Source organism: Oncorhynchus clarkii, unplaced genomic scaffold (genome assembly GCF_045791955.1).
Source record: "Oncorhynchus clarkii lewisi isolate Uvic-CL-2024 unplaced genomic scaffold, UVic_Ocla_1.0 unplaced_contig_5028_pilon_pilon, whole genome shotgun sequence".
In the NCBI taxonomy this organism is placed as follows: domain Eukaryota; kingdom Metazoa; phylum Chordata; class Actinopteri; order Salmoniformes; family Salmonidae; genus Oncorhynchus; species Oncorhynchus clarkii.
This window is the reverse complement of record NW_027260820.1, coordinates 107,018-113,757: the sequence shown is the minus strand read 5'-3', so window position 1 is coordinate 113,757 and position 6,740 is coordinate 107,018. Positions and strand designations below refer to the sequence as shown.

Here is a 6,740-nt window from a genome sequence, read left to right as displayed (position 1 = left end):
CAGTAGAGTACAGTAGAGCACAGCAGAGTACAGTAGAGTACAGTAGAGCACAGCAGAGTACAGTAGAGTACAGTAGAGCACAGCAGACTACAGTAAAGTACAGCAGACAGAGTACAGTAGAGTACAGTAGAGTACAGTAGAGCACAGTAGAGTACAGTAGAGCACAGTAGAGTACAGTAGAGCACAGCAGAGTACAGTAGAGTACAGTAGAGCACAGCAGAGTACAGCAGACAGAGCACAGCAGAGTACAGTAGAGTACAGCAGAGTACAGCAGAGTACAACAGAGTACAACAGACAGAGTACAGCAGAGTACAGTAGAGCACAGCAGAGTACAGCAGAGTACAGTAGAGTACAGTAGAGTACAGTAGAGCACAGCAGAGTACAGCAGAGTACAACAGACAGAGTACAGCAGAGTACAGTAGAGCACAGAGAGTACAGCAGACAGAGTACAGTAGAGTACAGTAGAGTACAGTAGAGCACAGCAGAGTACAGCAGAGTACAGCAGACAGAGCACAGCAGAGTACAGTAGAGTACAGCAGAGTACAGCAGAGTACAGTAGAGCACAGCAGGCCGTATAGTAAGAGAAGAAGAGGTCCTTTGGGTTCATTGAAATACATATTCATAATATTTCTGTTAACAATTTAATCTGCACCCAGATTAGTCTTCAATTTAATTTTCACCCAGATTAGTGTTCAATTTAATCTGCACCCAGATTAGTGTTCAATTTAATCTGCACCCAGATTAGTGTTCAATGTGATAGAACAAAACTCAGCACAGCACATGAATTAGAAAATGTTGTTACAAGTTTGAGCCACGAGATGGTGGTATATTATAAATTTAAATAGCATGGACCTTTGATTTGTCTCTGGATAGAAATTGCCCTTGGGCACAGATCTAGGATCAGTTTACTCTCACCAAATCCTAACCTTTACCATTAGCAGTAAAAACACAAACCAGACCTAAGATCAGTGCAAAGGAGCCACTTCATCTTACCCCTGTAATTATATGATTCCTAACTTATATATACTGAGTGTACCAAACATTAGAAACACCTTCCCAATATTGAGTTGCACCCCGCCTTTTGCCATCAGAACAGCCTCAATTCGTTGGGGCATGGACTCTACAAGGTGTTTGAAAGCGTTCCCCAGGGATGCTGGCCCATGTTGACTCCAATGCTTCCAACAGTTGTGCCAAGTTGGCTGGATGTTCTTTGGGTGGTGGACCATTCATGATACACACAGGAAACTGTTGAGTGTGAAAATCCCCAGCAGCATTACAGTTCTTGACACAAACCGGTACACCTGGCACCTACTACCCCGTTCAAAGGCACTTAAATATTTTGCCTTTTGCCATCAATTCTTTAACCTGTCCACTCCCCTTCATCTACACGGAAGTGGATTTAACAAGTGACATCATTAAGGAATCATAGCTTTCACCTGGATTCACCTGGTCAGTCTTTGTCATGGAAAGAACAGGTGTTCATAATGTTTTGTTTACTCGGTGTATAAACACAACATAGGTATTTATGTAAAACAAGTGAATTTACTGTATGTCCATGGTCTTATACTTCAGCGGGAGCCGGTGGTGCGTGTGTTCAGTGCTGTGACGGGGGAGACCCTCTCAGTCTTGGGCACTGTGTTTCTCCTGAGTACGTCTGTGGCCAGGCTCATGACCCTGGTGTCCCAGCAGTGTGGGCTTCCCGTCAGCTCCTTCAGACTGAGCTCTCCCACCGGCCTGCAACTCTACGACTGCAACCGGCTGCACGACTACGCCATTGACCTGGGTATGGCCTTCCTTGTGCAGTAGATCAATGGTCCTCTGGCTCAACACCTTATGGATGTAACACAGAGACAAATGGACTGTATGGAACACATTCTTGGTTCATGGCAACCAGGAGGACAACCTGCATGTGTCTCTGTCTCCCAGGGGCTACTCTACGGTTGGACACCTGGGATGGGTGGGCGGAGTTCCTCAGAGGCTGCTTCCTGTGACACAGACTGACCGTCCAACGACACCTGTCTCGGGAGAGACCTGTGATGTCAGAATACACATCTACACACTGAACTGTATGATAGACTTACTATCAACAGTGATGGTACTGAACCTTTATTTAGCTTTCAATGATGGTACTGACCCTGTATATAGCTTACAATGATAGTACTGACCCTGTATATAGCTTTCAATGATGGTACTGACCCTGTATATAGCTTACAATGATAGTACTGACCCTGTATATAGCTTACAATGATAGTACTGACCCTGTATATAGCTTACAATGATGGTACTGACCCTGTATATAGCTTACAATGATAGTACTGACCCTGTATATAGCTTACAATGATAGTACTGACCCTGTATATAGCTTACAATGATGGTACTGACCCTGTATATAGCTTACAATGATGGTACTGACCCTGTATATAGCTTACAATGATAGTACTGACCCTGTATATAGCTTACAATAATGGTACTGACCCTGTATATAGCTTACAATGATAGTACTGACCCTGTATATAGCTTACAATGATAGTACTGACCCTGTATATATCTTACAATGATAGTACTGACCCTGTATATAGCTTACAATAATTGTACTGACCCTGTATATAGCTTACAATGATAGTACTGACCCTGTATATAGATTACAATGATAGTACTGACCCAGTATATAGCTTACAATGATGGTACTGACCCTGTATATAGCTTACAATGATAGTACTGACCCTGTATATAGCTTTCAATGATGGTACTGACCCTGTATATAGCTTACAATGATAGTACTGACCCTGTATATAGCTTACAATGATGGTACTGACCCTGTATATAGCTTACAATGATAGTACTGACCCTGTATATAGCTTACAATGATAGTACTGACCCTGTATATAGCTTACAATGATGGTACTGACCCTGTATATAGCTTACAATGATGGTACTGACCCTGTATATAGCTTACAATGATAGTACTGACCCTGTATATAGCTTACTGATAGTACTGACCTGTATATAGCTTACAATGATGGTACTGACCCTGTATATAGCTTACAATGATGGTACTGACCCTGTATATAGCTTACAATGATAGTACTGACCCTGTATATAGCTTACAATAATGGTACTGACCCTGTATATAGCTTACAATGATAGTACTGACCCTGTATATAGATTACAATGATAGTACTGACCCAGTATATAGCTTACAATGATGGTACTGACCCTGTATATAGCTTACAATGATAGTACTGACCCTGTATATAGCTTTCAATGATGGTACTGACCCTGTATATAGCTTACAATGATAGTACTGACCCTGTATATAGCTTACAATGATGGTACTGACCCTGTATATATCTGATAGTACTGACCCTGTATATAGCTTACAATGATAGTACTGACCCTGTATATAGCTTACAATGATGGTACTGACCCTGTATATAGCTTACAATGATGGTACTGACCCTGTATATAGCTTACAATGATAGTACTGACCCTGTATATAGCTTACAATGGTATGGTACTGACCCTGTATATAGCTTACAATGATAGTACTGACCCTGTATATAGCTTACAATGATAGTACTGACCCTGTATATAGCTTACAATGATAGTACTGACCCTGTATATAGCTTACAATGATAGTACTGACCCTGTATATAGCTTACAATGATAGTACTGACCCTGTATATAGCTTATATTCTCGTGTTTTTTTCCTTCATACGTTTTTTCTCTTACCCTGATATTTAATACTGCATTGTGGGAAAGAGCTTGCAAATAAGCATTTTACTGTACTGTTTTATAACCCACTGTATCTTGTGAACTTGACAAAAAAAACTTGAAACGTGTTATAAATACATTGATTCTGTATTATTCCAGGTTCCAGCTCCGGGTGGCACTCTACATCGCTGCTTCTCTGGGCCACCTGGACCTGGCCGGCTGGCTGCTGGAGAGGGGGGTGCGTGTCATTGAGCCGGCGGGGGTTCACCCTTACCGTGAGTGGTGCCACCAGACGGCCCACCCCGACGTCGCCAAGTGTCCCGCTGTCGCCTTCATCGAGCGCGGCCAGCTCACCATCCTCAAACTCTTTATCGCCAGCAGCGTTCTGACCCTTGCCTGTCGGGATCCCCAGGGTCGCGACCCCCTGAGGATCGCCCTTCAGTACGGCCACAGGGAGTGTGTGAGTCACCTGGCCACCAAGCTGTGCTCTGTGGTGGTCCTCCCAGGTATGGCCCTGCCCATGCGGACATACCTCCAGATAAAGGGCTGGGTGAGGCTGGGGCAGAGGAGGGCAGCATCCAGGCACTGCATGGGCCTCAACAGGGCTCCGTTCATGACCAGGGTGGGCGACACGGTCCTGGTGGACGGCTTCACCCTCCCCAAGATGTCCTCCAAGCCCAGGAGGAGTGAGGCCAAGGCGGGTATCAGGGTGATGTCCACAGCCTCTCAAAGTTTGACCCCCATCAACTGCCCATCTCATGTAACCTGCCCGCTCTGCGCCCTGGCATCCCAGGATAAACCTCTTCAACTACCGAAGCTACACCCTGTGGCCACGAGGGATGAAAGAGAGAAGAAGAGGGGATGGGAAGGGATGTGAGGAGGATGAGAGTGGGGATCAGAACAGCAACCAATGGAGGAGCAGAGTCCCGCTCCCGCCCATTTCCAGAGACACCAATCTCAGACCTGTGTTTGCCTCGCCAAACTCCGCCCAGATCCTCACCACCTCACTGGAGGCCTTTTCTCTCCACTGCGACCGCACACCCAGAGAAAACGCCATATACTGTTTGGCCTTGGCCAGGTTAGTCCAAGTTTAAATGACAGCTACGGTGAATATGAATATTTCTCTGGAGGTTTCTTATGAAAGGTGTGAATACTGTCAGAAGAAGCCTCCTATAATCAGTGGTGGTGGGGGGGGAACACATGTAAAAGCTGTTTACACACTTTTTATTTTATTTTGTTCAAGCATTTACCCACCTTTTGTGGAAGATGCATTGAAAGTAGAGGGAGCGTTACTTCTTTAATCCTGAACGGCAATCAGCATTTACCAGTCAATGGTTTTACCACTACATCACTGCCTATGATATACCCTTATCCTCCCTGAATAGATTTCAGTACAAACAAATCATGAGCCAACCATCATGCTTAGAAGGTACATAGTCAAATCAAATCAACTCAAACTTTATTTGTCACATGCGCTGAATACAAGTGTAGATCTTTCCGTGAAATACTTTACTTACAAGCCCTTAACAAACAGTGCAGTTCAAGAAGAGTTAAGAGAATATTCACCCAATAAACTAAAGTAACAAATAATAAAACAGTTGAACTTGTCCGGTGGCCATTTGATTAATTGTTCAGCTGTCTTATGACTTGGGGTTAGAAGCTGTTATAGGTTTACCCTAACAAGTCCTGAAACAAATCATGAGCCAACTATCATGCTTAGAAGGTATATAGTGTCAGTCTTATTGGTTCACCCTAACAAGTTGTTTCAGTATGGGGAGAGGATAATGTAAGGGCGCTTCATTAATGTATTGAGGCCATTACATATACAGTATTTCACAATGCTAGGACACAGATTTGGTCTCCTTACCTTGTTCTGGTTGATTGACTCTCTAACAGTGCCTTCACACAGAGACCATGGTTGCAGCAGCTGAATGTAGCGCGGACTCTGTCCAGGAGGAGTGCTCAGCACATTGGGTAGACACCAGGATCCTGGTCATTAGGCAGATTAAACATACTGAAACAAGGAGGGACAACCTGGAATTGTCCAAAAAGGAACTCTTATTTTTTTTTTTACAGTGAACAAGATGAGACTTTGGAACGGATGATGCCTGAAACAATGCGGACGACTTAGAATTTTGTTCCTTTGGATGAGGCTTATAGATATAGTCAGTACTGTGTTTGATTTGTGTGCAGAAATTTTACAACGGCAGGCAGTGGATTCTCAGTCATTCCTATTCTCAAGTAACAAAAAAATGATAGTACTGAATGTGACTATGTGGTTGTACTGAATGTGACTATGTGGTTGTGCTGTATGTGATTATACTGAATGTGATTGTAAGTGTTTGACATGGGTCTAATTGAGGCTCCAACCCCCTGCCTTAAAACTATTTTATTAAGATGTGGATCATTATTGCTCATATGAGTCTGTGCAGTGTCAAAATAATACATACTGTATTTCACATAGAGTATTTGACAAACTCTTTATTTACGTTACAAAACTGACAACTACTGTGACGATGTGTTAGCACAGCATGTGTCATCATTCCCCTGCAGTGTGTGGATTTACACAGCAACATAGCAGACAGCTTAAATAGTTTATTTTTATTTAACCTTTATTTCACTAGACAAGTCAGTTAAGAACAAATTCTTATTTACAATGATGGCCAAACCCGGACGACGCTGGGCCAATTATGCGGCATCCTATGGGACTTCCCAATCACTGTCATTGAGTTGCTCACTGGACAAGACAATTATTCACTGAAAATTAAATCTGTCTTTCATTTCACTTATGTTGATACTTGATTGGCTATTTGCTGTCTTTTGAAAATACAAAAATAAATATAACTGTTTTATGAAGCACTTGTAGACATTCATTGTTTTCAAAATCATATTTTCAGCAAAACAGATACATACTTTTACAATATGACATCAAATCAAAATAAAATAAGTGATATGTAAATGATTGTCAAAAGGCTCCAACCACCCAAGTCATAGACTGTTCACTCTGCTACCACACGGCAAGCGAT

General features: G+C 42.8%; 1 pseudogene; it reads left to right on the top strand.

Annotated features, from left to right (window-relative positions):
- The first annotated feature begins 1,572 nt into the window (after positions 1–1,572).
- LOC139401803 (protein ANKUB1-like) lies at positions 1,573–5,845 on the top strand (annotated as a pseudogene).
- The last annotated feature ends 895 nt before the right edge of the window (positions 5,846–6,740 follow it).